General features: G+C 53.7%; 1 protein-coding gene and 1 pseudogene across 1 annotated transcript in view; both read right to left on the bottom strand.

Moving 5' to 3' along the window:
- The window catches only part of LOC136570619 (zinc finger protein 850-like), a 67703-nt gene that overhangs the window by 26091 nt on the left and 27516 nt on the right, over positions 1–14096 (bottom strand). The window lies entirely within an intron of this gene.
- On the bottom strand, positions 6942–13126 carry LOC136570555 (class I histocompatibility antigen, F10 alpha chain-like; annotated as a pseudogene).

Here is a 14096-nt window from a genome sequence, read left to right as displayed (position 1 = left end):
TGAGAACGCGGGGCGTTGAAGAGTCATCAGTTGTGTGGCGGAGCCTCTGAGATCGGGTCCCCAAAAGTGGCGGCAGCCAATGAGAGCGCGCGGCGCTGCCGAGCCCGCCCTGCTCCGGACTGGTGCTGCCAGCGCAGCGCGGCTGCTTTGGGGCTGCTGCTCCCTGCCCGGCCCCGGCCATGGGGCGAGGGGCGGCAGCTGGGGCCCTACTGGTGGCACTGGTGGTGCTGGGAGCCCCCCCGGCTGCGGGCGCGGAGCTCTCGGGTGAGCGGGGAGCGGGAGGCGCTGGGACAGGGGGGGAGAAGGGGGAAAAGGGAGCGAAGGGGGGAGCCCGGAATGGAGGGGGAGGAGGAGGGGACCCCCCCAAAGGCCGAGCGGGAGGGGCTGAGGATTGGGGGGAGGTGAGGAAGGGGTGGGAGACGGTGGGAAAGTGGGGAAAAGGGGAGAGTGGGACCCCAAAACAGGAACCCAGCGCCCCCCACCCGGACCCCACCTGCGTCCCCCGCCGGGGCTGTTCGGGGAAGGGGCGCGTGGGGGGCGCCCAGGTCGGGCCCAGAGCCCAGCGCTGCCCCAGCCCGACCTGCCTCGCCTCTATCCCCGAGCTCCCCCCTCTTCAGTCATCGCCAGATCCCCACTGGGGAAAAGCCCTACGAGGGTGGGGAGTGTGAGAAGAGCTTCAGCAACAGCTCCGACCTAAGGGCACGCTGCCACATCCATTCCGGGAGAGGCCCTGCGAGTGCCCTGATTGCAGGAAGAGCTTTATACGCTGTTCCAGCTCCATCTTTAGTGCAATACAACAATCCCTAATGGGAGGATCCCCATTGGATGATCCCCAGTGACCCCCGTTGGGCAGAGCCCTGGTTATGCCCATTCTGGGTGACCCTTGTTGGGTGGGGGGAAGGTGTTGGAGAAATTTATTTCCCCTCTCCTTGTGCTGCTGTGATTTGGTTGGTAATAAATTCCCTCCCTGTGCCCAGGCTGGGCCTGTGATGCCCATTTTGGTGTTGGATGAGGGATCTCTCCCTGTCTTATCCCAACCCAGGAACTCTTGGTTAAATTTTCTCTGCCCTGTGCAGCTGTGGGAGGCAGGGACAGAGTGGCTTTGGTGGGTGGCTGACATCAGGCAGCATCACCCAGGCCATGGGCACCCCTGAGATCCCAGTGTGGTGGTGCATTGCCCCCTCCTCCTTTCCAGGCTGCAGTGTGATCTGAGAAATGCTTGTTAGGTCTTGTCCTTGGAAACGGCACCTGGGTTTTGCTCTTTCCAAACTTATCAGAAACACTGTCTGCTCCCAGGAACTGCTAAAAGGTTCCTGTTTTCCTTATGACCAGCCTTGGAAAATATTCCTGTCTTGGTTTGGAAAGACAGGTATCTGCTTAAGGAAGGCAGGAGCCTCCCCTGAAATGGAAAATGTAAACCTCCTCCCTCTGAATTGTTATGAATTTGAAATTAAGGGGGCTCGCAGGCAAATATATGGGAGCAGGGATAAGAGTTCTTTATTAGGGAAAAAATACAAGGACAAAATAAACAATGCAGTAAATCCAACCAACACTGCCAGAGTCAGAACACAACCTGACATCCTGTTGTTCAGGGTGTTGGTAGCAGTCCAAGTGGAAATGTGCCTGCAGTCCTCCTGGAGTAGCAGATACGGTTTTGTTGGAGCAGTGGCCCTGTAGAAAGGGTGAAGTCTTCCTCTGAATATCCAGTGGAAGAGGCAGCTGTTTCCTCTGGGGATCCAGTGGAGAAAGCCATGCTGGTGTTCCAGAATCTCAAGATTATATCCGGGTAGCAATGCTTGGCTCCTCTCTCTGGGCTCACATCTCCCAGTGGGATGCTGTAGATCTTATCTGCCATGCAGTGACATTCAACAGCCTATTAACAACAGATGTCTCCCCTGAGGGAGGATTGGTTGTGGAAAAGATAAGGAAAACAGAAGACAACTGCCATTCAGATGGCAAATAGAAAAACATCTTGCTTGGCAGTCAGGACATTACCCACCCCTTATTCTATTTCCATCTGCATCACAATGAAACCTTACACAGAGTTCTCACTTAAGACTAGGTTTCCCTGTGGTCCACAATGGCTTTCTCCATCTTTCTGCATTACCCATCAAGTGTAACCAGGTCCTTGAGCAAAAACAATTCCACAGATGGGTTTGTCTTTGCCTGAGGTGGGATTAATCCAAACAGTCTTCCCTAAAATGCCTTTCATATGTACCACAGGAACTTTATCTCCCTCCACTGTGTGCAGGGGTTCAGACTGGGCAGGACCAGCTCGATTTATGGACCCTCTGGTGTTGACCATCCAGGTGGCTTTTGCTAAGTTCATTTCCCAATTTCTAAAAGTCCCCCCACTGAGTGCCTTAAGGGTAGTTTTAAGTAGTCCATTGCACCCATCAACTTTCCCAGCAGTTGGTGCATGATAGAGGATATGGTATATCCATTCAATACTATGTTCCCTGGCCCAGGTGTTAAAGCCATTCTTGAAATGGGTCCCGTTGTCTGACTCAATCCTCTCAGGGGTACCATGCCTCCAAAGGACCTGGTTTTCAAGGCCCAGGATGGTGTTCCAGGCATTAGCATGAGACACAGGGTAGGTTTCCAACCATCCAGTCATGGCTTCCACCATGGTCAGCAGGTAGCGCTTGCCCTGGCGTGTCTGGGGCAGTGGGATGGAGTCAATCTGCCAGGCCTCCCCATACTTGTACTTGGACCACCGCCCACCATACCATAGGGGCTTCACTCGCTTGGCCTGCTTGAGGGCAGCACACGTCTCACAGTCATGGATAACCTGTGAAATACTGTCCATGGTTAAATCCACCCCTCGGTCTCGTGCCCACTTATAGGTGGCATCTCTGCCCTGATGGCCTGAGGCATCATGGGCCCATCGAGCTAGGAACAACTCCCCCTTATGTTGCCAATCTAAGTCTATCTTCGACACCTCTATTTTTGCAGCCTGGTCTACCTGCTCATTGTTTCAGTGTTCCTCATTAGCTCTACTCTTGGGAACATGAGCATCTACATGGTGGACTTTCACAGGTAGCCTCCCTACCCTGGTAGCGATGTCTTTCCACTCATCAGCAGCCCAAATTGCTTTTCCTCTACGCTGCCAGTTGGACTCTTTCCACCTCTCCAGCCATCCCCACAGAGCATTGGCTACCATCTATGAATCAGTATAAAGGTAGAGTTTTGGCCACTTCTCTCTTTCAGCAATGTCCAGGGCCAGCTGAACAGCTTTGAGTTCAGCAAGTTGACTTGATTCACCTTCTCCTTCAGTGGCCTCTGCAACCTGTCGTGTGGGGCTCCATACGGCTGCTTTCCACTTATAGTTCATCCCTACAATGCGACAGGAACCGTCAGTGAAAAGAGCATAGCGCGTTTCCTCTGGGGGCAGTTGGTCATAGGGAGGAGCTTCCTCAGCTCATGTCACTGGTTCTTGTTCCTCTTCATCAGTGAGACCAAAGTTCTCACCTTCTGGCCAGTTTGTAATTATTGCCAAAATCCCAGGGTGATTCAGTTTCCAATATGGGCGCACTGTGTGATGAGAGCAATCCATTTACTCCATGTGGTGTCAGTGGCGTGGTGGGAGGTGGGAACCTTTCCTTTAAACATCCACCCCAGTACTGGTAGTTGGGGTGCCAGGAGGAGTTGCGCTTTTGTGCCAATCACCTCTGAGGCAGCCTGGACTCCTTCATAGGCAGCCAAGATTTTCCTCTCTGTGGAAGTGTAGTTGGCTTTGGATCTTCTGTAACTTCTGCTCTAGAAGTTGGTTGGCCTCGAGTCTCCCCAGGCATCTTCTGCCAAAGGCTCCAGGACACACCATTGTTCCCGGCTACAGAGCAGAGCACGTTCTGCACCTCTGGTCCTGTCCTGACTGGGCCAAGGGCTACAGCATGAGTGATCTTCTGCTTGATCTGTGCAAAGGCTTGTTGCTGCTCAGGGCCCCAGGGGAAATCGTTCTTCTTGCGGGTGACCAGGTAGAGAGGGCTCACAGTCTGACTGTACTCGGGAATGTGCATTCTCCAAAAACCTATCGCGTCTAGGAGAGCTTGTGTTTCCTTCTTGCTGGTTGGTGGAGACATTGCTGTGATCTTGTTGATGACCTCAGTGGGAATCTGACACCATCCATCTTGCCACTTTACTCCAGGAACTGGATCTTTTGGGTGGGTCCCTTGATTTTGCTCTTCTTGATAGCGAAGCCGGCTTCCAGCAGAATCTGGATGATCCTCTCTCCTTTCTCAAACACTTCCATCGCTGTGTTCCCCCACACAATGATGCCATTGATGTACTGCAAGTTCTCTGGAGCCTCACCCTTTTCCAGTGCACTCTGGATCAGTCCATGGCAGATGATGGGGCTGTGCTTCCACCCCTGGGGCAGTCGGTTCCAGGTGTACTGCACGCCCCTCCAGGTGAAAGCAAACTGAGGCCTGCATTCTGCTGCCAGAGGAATGGAGAAGAGCACCTTAGCATTGTCAATGGTGGCGTACCCCTTTGCTGCCTTGGACTCCAGCTCGTACTGGAGTTCCAGCATGTCCAGCACAGCAGCACTCAGTGGTGGAGTCACTTCATTCAAGCCACGATAGTCCACAGTCAATCTCTCAAGCCACGATAGTCCACAGTCAATCTCCATTCTCTGTCAGACTTGCACACAGGCCAGATGGGACTGTTGAAGGGTGAGTGGGTTTTGCTGACCACCCCTTGGCTCTCCAGCTCACAGATCATTTTGTGCATGGGGATCGCAGCATCCCAATTTGTCCGATACTGCCGGTGGTGCACTGTCGAGGTGGCAATTGCACTCGTTGCTCTTCCACCTTCAGAAGTCCTATTGCAGATGGGTTTTCTGATAGTCCAGGCAAGGTGTTCAACTGCTTCATGTTCTCTGCCTCTACAGCAGCTATTCCAAAAGCTCACTTGAGTCTTTCTGGGTCTTTGTAAAGCCATTCCAGAGGAAGTCTATGCCCAGAACACACAGGGCCTCTGGGCCAGTCACAATAGGATGTTTCTGCCCCTCTTTCCCAGTCAGGCTCACCTCGGCTTCCAACACAGTCAATCCCCGTCACCCTGGCAATGGAAACAGGTTCTGCACCCACATGTCCCGATGGTATTAGAGTACACTGCACACCAGTATCAACTAAGGCATCATATTTTTGTGGATTTGGTGTGCCAGGCCATCAGATCCACACCGTCTAAAAGAGCCAGTTTTCCCATGCCTCTTCCTGGCTACAGACAGGGCCCCCCTAATCCTGTTTATTATTTCTTTCCTGGGCACGCATGCTAGAGATTCTCTCCTTCAAGGAGATCTGATAGATCATACCCAGCAGCTTGGTCATGGGAGGTTGAGGCTACCTTCACTTTACTGGAGTTCCCTTGATGAGTGTTTCCCTCGGTGAGTTGATGCACCCGTGCTGCCAGGACAGAAGTGGGTTTTCCATCCCACCTTCCCATGTCTTCCCCATGGTCATGCAGGGAGAACCACACGTCAGCCCCTGGGGTGTACCCTCTCTGTCTAGCTGGGGAATATTGGGCTCTGACTTTGGGGCTGTGACTTGCACTGGTGCCATATGGGAACTGTTGCTCCTCGCTGTGGTGGTGTTCGCAGGGGTCCCAGGATGAGGGAAGAGACGAGAATGTTGACTCCACAGAAGTCAGGCGGCTTGATTTATTATTTTATGATATATATTATATTAAAACTATACTAAAAGAATAGAAGAAAGGATTTCATCAGAAGGCTAGCTAAGAATAGAAAAAGAATGAGTAACAAAGGCTTGTGACTGACCAAGACAGTCCAGACAGCTGGACTGTGATTGGCCAGTAATTAGAAATAACCACATGAGACCAATCACAGATCCACCTGTTAATTCCACAGCAGCAGATAATTATTTGTGGAGAGCTTTGTGGATAATTGGCTAGCTGAGAAAGGCCACTTCGATGTGTTGGATAAGGATAGGGGAAACAAGCTGGGGATTAAGTAACCAGTGTCCAATCACTGACAGAGGTCATGGTGACCTTCGCTGAAACAGGAAGATGGGGGAGAAAATCGCTTGCCAGAAAATGAAGATAGCCTAGGTAGAGTAGCTATAAGAATGCAAACATAGAAACAAAATAATCATTAGAGCATAGAAGTAGGTGTGGTTGATCTAAGTGTGCTTTAACCAATAATGAGCTCAGCTTTTGCAATATGTATAAGCTTCATTAACACCAATATAAATATGTGTGAGCTATCAATAAACTTTGGGATTTGCTGTTCACGCATATTGTGTGAGGCAATTCTTCCACCGTTCACGACAATTATTGTTTACATTTTGTTCCTGAGGCCTCTCGGCTCCTCAGGAGGAAAAAATCCTAAGGAAAGGCTTTTTCATAAAATATGTCTGTGACACCTCACCCCTCCCTCATCTCCTTCATCTCCTCTTTGAGATTTTTAATCACAGCAGAGACATGAGCCAGCATTGGGCCATTGATCATACTCTCGTCTTTCTAAGCTTGTTGGCGACAGAGCCCACTGTCTCTTGGTTGGTATCTGCATCAATCATTGCAATGAAGGTGGTGTATTGAGATGGCCCCAGATTTGCCAGGCTCCACAACATTTACCCTGTGCACCTGACCTTGTCAGGGTCATTTTCATGCTGTCCATCCCTCCCAAAGAGTACCTCCAATGCTGCCACTTCTCTCAGCTGTTGGATCCCTTCCTCAAAGGCCTTCCAGCACATTCTATGGTGGTGCTCCTGCATGCTCTCCCTGTGGACAAACCTCTCTCTGACACTCATTAAAAGCCGCTCCTAGAGGGAAGGGGACCCTGGCTCCCTTACAAAAATCTGATTGATACCTGAGTCCTGGGTTGAGGGTCCCAAATTTCTTGCCTCACCACCATCCAGTTGCACACCTGTACTTATAAGGTCCCAGACCCAAAGTAGCCAGGTTGTATAAGTCTCATATCCCCATCATACAATGTCTTTGTGCAGATTTTGGAGATTTTCGTACGTCAGGGACTCGGTGACGATCTCAACCTCTGGGTCTCCTGAGGGTTGTGAGGGCCCTCCCTTATCTGGGTGCCCTGCTTTCATCTTAGATCTCCTTGTTTCCACAGGAGTAACTGCTGCTGGCTGTGTCTGCCTTTGCAGTTCAGCTGGAACCTGGACAGTTGTAACATCTGTGGGTTCCACTGCTGCACTATTAGACTCTACCTCTTCGAGGCACTGGGAGGGCTTCTCATGAGCTTGGGAAATGTGCTCCTTCAGCATTTGGCTCACCTCGTTTATCTCCTTCACCAGAACCCCCATCCAATCTGGGTAGTTTATAGCTGAGGTGGGCTGTGGGGCAGGGCCAGGCTCTGGGGCAGCATCCCTTGTCTTTGGGGTAGGTGTCAGGGTGGTTATCCAAGTTAATCTTCTCTTATCTCTAAATGCTAAACAGAACAAGCCTTCCAGCAACACCAGCCACTGTATGATATCATTAGTATTTAGAGTGGATCTGAACCCTTCAAAAACTGGTAGAGCAGACCCAAAGAGATGGCTAAAGGGTTGGGAGAAGATTTCGCCCGGTGTCGTTTCCTCACAGCAGGTGCTATTATTAACGTAACCCCAAAAACATACAGTTAGGGTGTGATAGCTGTGAATCCATGTGCCTGCTTTCCAGAGGAAGTTAAAAATCCATGAATTCCTCCCCTTATTCACCCATAAAACAAACTGGATAACAGCCACAGTAGCCTTGGTTATAGGACCCATGTTTAGATAAGGGCCTGCAAATGGGAGAAATGTAGCCACAACCACATGCCACCCAAACCAAGGTAAGCTGGACCACATGATGACAGCTTAACAAGGTTTCTGTAGCAGCGTACAAAAATTAGATTACTCAAGAACTGTTATTTCCTTTTTATTTCTGTGCCCTCGAGCCTCACGTTAAGCACCAAAATCTGTCTTGGTTTGGAAAGACAGGAGTCTCCTAAGGAAGGCAGGAGCCTCCCCTGAAATGGAGAATGTAAACCCCCTCCTTCCAAATTGCTATAAATTTTAAATTAAGGGGCCCTCGGGCAAAAAATATGGGAGCAGGGATAACAGTTCTTTAGTAGGGAAGAAAATAAAAGGATAAAATAAACAATGCAATAAACTAAAACAACACTGACAGAGTCAGAACACAACCTGACACCCTGTGGGTCAGGGTATTGGTAGCAGTCCAATTGGAATCGTGGCTGCAGCCCTCCTAGAGTGTCAGGTGGGTTCTGTTGGAGCAGGGATCCTGTAGAAGAGTGTAGTCTTCCTCTGAAGATCTAGGGGAAGAGAGCAGCTGTTTCCTCTGGGAAATCCAGTGGAGAAAGCCATGCTGGTGTTCCAGAAACTCAAGATTATATCCAGGTAGGAATGCTTGGCTCTCCCCTCTGGGTGGAGCATCTCACACTGGGATGCTGTAGTTCTTATCAGTTGTGCAGTGACATTCAATAGCCTGTTATCAACGGATGTCTCCCCAGTTGTGGAAGAGATAAGGAAAACTGCCTACTTAACAGAAGACAACTGCCATACAGGTGGCAAATAGAATACAATTTGCTTGACAATCCAGGACATTGCCCCAAGCAGAATTTATTGCCCCAAGCAGGATAATTTCACACCAGAACTGAAGCATTGTGAATGTTTGTGGTTATTGGCTTTAAAACACTGGGACATGGAAAAGGGGAAATGGATCTGTTACCAAGAGCTGCGAGGTGGGTGGGAGCAGTGGGATGAGCTCTGCTGGCAGCTCTCAGCTTTCCCAGGAAGAGGGAAGGGGCCGGATCCAGTCCCATGGATCCCTCAGGTAGTGATTACTACCAGATGAGAGAGGGTCACAGTGTCACCCTGTCCCTGTCCCCATTCCACAGGATGGACCTGGCTGGATCCCCTTGGGAGAGGGAGCTGCTCCAGAATCCTACCTGACCCCACCCCAATCCTGCTCCATCCATCTATCCCACTTGATCGTGCCCCAGTCCTGTCCCAGTCCTGCTCCATTGATCCCACCTGATCCTGCTCCATCCATTCTACCCAATCCTGCACTGGAATCCCTCCCTGATCCCACTCCATCACTCCTGCCCCAATCCTGCTCCATCCATCCCTTCTGATACTGCTCCAGAATCCAGCTCCAATCCCACTTTACAATTCCACCTGATCCCACTCTAGACCCCTGCCCTGATCCAAAATCCTTCCCCAATCCCAGTCTGTCCATCCTGCCCCAATCTCCCTCTGGAATCCCACCCTGATCCCATGCAGTGGAGCCATTCATTCCCATGTCTTTTCCTGCAGAGAGAGAAGATCCATGAGATTCCAGCATGGATCACACACTGGGATTAACCCCAGGATCCATCCTGGGATCCACACAGAGGGGATCCAGAGCTGGATCCGCCATTGGAACTCACCGGCTGCCGGGTTGTATCCATTCCTGTCCCTCCTCCCTGTGGAAACAAAGTGGGATCAGCATCGGTGTCACAGGATTCCCAGAACGGTGCTGGGTGGATCCGTGTCCCTTCCCGACCGCCATCCCGTGTGTTACCAGATTGGAGCTTCCAGACGCCGAATCTGATGAGGACAACGATGAGGATGAGGATGGCAGCGATGACAGACACAGCAACCACCACGGAGAGATGGGATAGTGAGGAGGGGGAGGGGAATCCCCATTTAGGAATTCCAAATTCCCAATCCCCACATTCCCAGCCTCACCCCAAGCGAAGATCCCGGGCTCTGGCATTCCGGGATGCTCCACCCTGCACCGGTACTGCTCCCGCTCCTCCGGCAGCGCCTCGATCCTGGCCCAGGTGTGGAAGGTGCCGTCGCTGTTGGGAACGATCCCGCCCCACTCCGTCTCCTGATCCAAGGTTTCACCCCCCTTCATCCAGCTGACTGCGATTGTGTTGGGGTAGAATCCGTACACGTGGCAGGACAGGATCAGCGTCCTGTGTTCCTCTCTTCCGGACACATGGACATCAGGGGGCTCTGGAATGGGATAATGGTGAGGGACATCCATGGAATGGTGAGGGACATCCCATTGGAACGGGACTGGGGTGAGTTCTACCTATGGAATTCCCACTGGAATAGGATGAGAGTGACATCTGCCCATGGAATTCCCAGTGGAATGGGATTGGGGTGAGATCTGCCCACAGAATTCCCACTGGAATGGGATCAGGGTGAGATCTGACCATGGAATTCCCAGTGGAATGGGATTGGGATGAGATCTGACCATAGAATTCCCACTGGAAATACTGTGTTCCCAAGTCCTCCATTCCCAAATCCCTCACAGGAATTCTTCTCCCACCTTTGCACTCCAGCTCCTTCTGCCCATATCTGATGTGCCTCTGGAGCCATTTTGGGCAGATGTGGTTCAGATAATTTGTCCACATCTCAACCCCGTTCAATTCCTGTTCCCAGCGTCTCCTGGTGATCTCAGCAGCGCCGTCGGCCGGCACGAATCTCCTGAATCCCAGGTCAAAGGAGATATGATCCCACCCATCGTAGCCAATCTGGTGGGATCCACGGACACTCCCATCGGACAGGAAGTCACAGCCATAAACTGTCAACCTTGTGTGGAGACCTCAACCTTGTGTGGAGACCTGGGGGGACTGTACCCACAGAGACCCCTGGAATTGTGTCCCAGCCCCACAGAGCCCCATTCCAGCCCTTTGGAGCCGCAGAGTCTGATGGAGACCCACAGAGCCTCATCCCAGCCCCTTGGAGCCCCATGGATCCACATCCCAACCCCATGGAAGTCAACCCAACAGATCCCATCCCAGCTCCACAGATCCCAGCCCCATGGATGCAATCCCAGCCCCATGGATCACAAGATATTCCATCCCAGTCTAATGGATCCCCATTGCAGCCCCTTGGAGCCCTATGAATCCACATCTGACACCTATAGATCCCATCCCAGCCCCATGGATGCTCACCCCAGCCCTACAGACCCCACTCCAGCCCCACAGATCCCATCCCAGCCCCACGGATCCCCATCCTAACCCCACAAATCCCCATCTCAGCCCTACAGTTCCCATTCCAGCCCCATAGATCCCATTCCAGCCCTATGGATCACAAGCTATCCTATCCCAGTCTAATGGATCTCCATTTTCAGCCCCTTGGAGCCCTGTGAATCCACATCCAAGATCTACAGATCCCATCCCAGCCCCATAGATCTGTACCCAAGTCCCACAGATCCCATTCCAGCCCCACAGATCCCATCCCAGCCCCATGGATTCATATCCCAGCCCCACAGATCCCATCCCAGCCCTATGGATTCATATCCCAGCCCCATGGATCCCATCCCAGCTCAACAGATCCCATCCCAGCCCCATGGATCCATATCCCAACCCATGGATCACAAAATATCCCATCCCAGCTTAATGGATCCCCATTTCAGTCCCTTGGAGTCCTGTGAATCCACACTGGGGATCTACAGTTCCCATCCCAGCCCCACGAATCCACATCCCACCCCCATGGATTCCAACCCAAGTGCACAGATCCCATCCCAGCTCCATGAATGACAAGCTATCCCATCCCAGTCTAATGGATCCCCATCTCAGCCCCATCGATCCCCATCTCAGCCCTACAGTTCCCGTTCCAGCCCCACAGATCCCATCCCAACGCCATGGATCCCAACCCAGCCCCATGGATCTCATCCCAGCCCCATGGATCCATATCCCAACCTGTGGATCACAAAATATCCCATTCCAACCTAATGGATCCCCATTTCAGCCACTTAGAGCCCTGTGAATCCACATCTGAGACCTATAGATCCCATTCCAGCCCCATGGATCCAATCCCCAGCCCTACAGTTCCCATTCAAGCCCCACAGATCCCATCCCAGCCCCATGGATCCCAGCCCTACAGATCCCATTCCAGCCCTATGGATCCCCGTTCCAGTCCCACAGCTCCCCTCACTCATCGCCGCTCTGGTTGTACCGCTCACGCAGTATCTTCAGGTTCCTGACATCACTGTGCTGGCTCCTCACATTGGTCTGGGTCCCCATATCCAATATTCTGGCTTGACTCCATCCTTTATCCACTGCATCAGCGGCACTTTCCGGCCCCGCTCGCTGTCGTAGTGCACGAAGGGGATCCCATCCAGGTACCCAATGGACATGAACTGGGGGATCCCCGGGCTGGGCTCTGACACCACCACGTGCAGGTAACGCAGGGAGTGGAGAACTGGGGGGACACGGAGATTTGGGGGGATTGAGGAGATTATGGATCAATGAAAGGGGAACTGGGAGAGCTGGGAAGGGGTTTGGGGATCCTGGGGACAAGGAAAGGGTGTGCAGGGTGGGAGAGGCGGGATGGACAGGAAAGGGCCTGCAGGGGGTCCTGGTGTCTAGGAATGGGGGCTCAGGGGGTTCCAGGGTTATGGAAAGGGGGAGAGGAGGTACAGGGACTGGGAAAGTGGCATGGGGGTTCCAGGGGATGCATATGCCCAGGAAAGGGGATCCAGGGGTCCCCAGTGCCAAGGAATGAGGGGTCACAGGGTGGGGAGACCTGGGAATAGGAATCTGGGGGTCCTTGATGCAGAGAAATGGGGGGGCGGGGGACTGAGAAAAGAAGGAATGGAAGTCCAGGGGTCTCAGGATCAAGGAAAAGAGGGGTCTGGGGACTGGGGAAGGCAGGATGGATGGGAAAGGGGTTGCAGGGGGGAATTGGTACTGGATAAGGGGGTGCAGGGGGGTCCCAGTGCCCAGAACTGAAAATTCAGGGGGGTCCTGGGGCCCAGAATCCCCCCAGGGACCCTCCTGGACATCCTGAGACACCTCCCCCCGCAGGACGAGCAGGTCCCGGTGCCGGGGAAGAGGGTACAGGGGGGTCTCGGTGCCCGGACATGGGCGCCCAGGAATGGGGGCTCAGTGGATTCTGATGCCTGGGAATGGCGGTTCGGGAGGGTTTTCCTGTCCAGGAATGGGGTTCAGGGGCTGGCGAAGGGGGTTGAGAGGGGTCAGTAGACTCAAAATTGGGGTACAGGGGGGTTCCCCTGCCCAGGAATGGAAGTCTAGGGCGTTCCCGGTGGCCGGAAATGGAACTTCAGGAGTTTCCCCGTTTCGGGGTTCCCACTCACCTTTGGTCGCGCCCCCCGGGTCCCCCAGGAGCCCCAGGAGCAGCCCCAGAGCCAGCGCTGGAGCCATGGCGCTGCTCCGCTGCGGCCCCGCCCACAGCCCTGGCCCCGCCCCAAGGAAAAGCGGGGGCTGGGGTGTCTGAGATGGGGGAGGGCCAGGAAAGGGGGTGCAGGGGGGTCCCTGTGCCTGAGAATGGAGGGTTTGGGAGGGTTCCAGTCCTGGATATGGGGGTGCACGGGGGTCCTGGTGCAGCAGAATGGGGGGGTCAAGGACTCCCAGTGCTGTATAAGGGGATGCAGTGGGGTCCCGGTGCCCAGAAATGGGGGTTCAGGGGGGTTTCCATGCCCGGGATTTGGGGTTCAGGGGGTTCCAGGCTCCAGATAAGGGGGTGCAGGGGTTATCGGGGCTGGGGAAGGGGGTACAGGGAGGCTCCCAGTGCCCCGAAATGAGCGTTCAAGGCGGTCTCTGTGCCCAGGAAGGGGGGTTCGCCCGGAAATGGAAGTTCGGGGGTCCCCATGCCCAGGAATTGCGGTTCAGGGGGGTCCCGGTGCGGGGCAGTCCCCGGTCCCCGGGCGGGTCCCGGTGCCGCAGCTTGGGAGACGCGAAAGTGACCGGGGCAGCGCGGGGAGGGAGAGGGGACAGAGCAAACCCTGGGAATTCCCCTGAACCCCCCCGGGACCTGCCAGGACATCCCCGCAGGACGCACAGGGGGTGGAGAACTGGGGGCACGCAGAGATTGGGCGGTCTGGGGGCGTCCGAGGGCTGGGAAGCAGAACCGGGAGAGCCGGGAAGGGTCCAAGGTTCCAGGAAGGGACTGTGAGAGGCGGGCTGGGGGATCCAGGGGGTCCCTGAGCCCAGAAAAGGGGTCCAGGAGTCTCCATTGTTCAGGGAAGTGGGGTCTGGGAGCTGGGAAAGGCAGAAAAGGGGGTTCAGGGGGTCCCTGGGTCACGGAAAGGGGGCTCTGGGGCTGGGAGAGGCGGGCGGATCCCGGGGACGCAGCTTGGGTGTGTCAGGATCCGTCCTTATGAATGGGTTTCGTGATGGTTCG

Source organism: Molothrus aeneus, unplaced genomic scaffold (genome assembly GCF_037042795.1).
Source record: "Molothrus aeneus isolate 106 unplaced genomic scaffold, BPBGC_Maene_1.0 scaffold_35, whole genome shotgun sequence".
NCBI classification, from domain to species: Eukaryota; Metazoa; Chordata; class Aves; order Passeriformes; family Icteridae; genus Molothrus; species Molothrus aeneus.
This window is presented reverse-complemented; position numbering and strand designations above follow the sequence as displayed.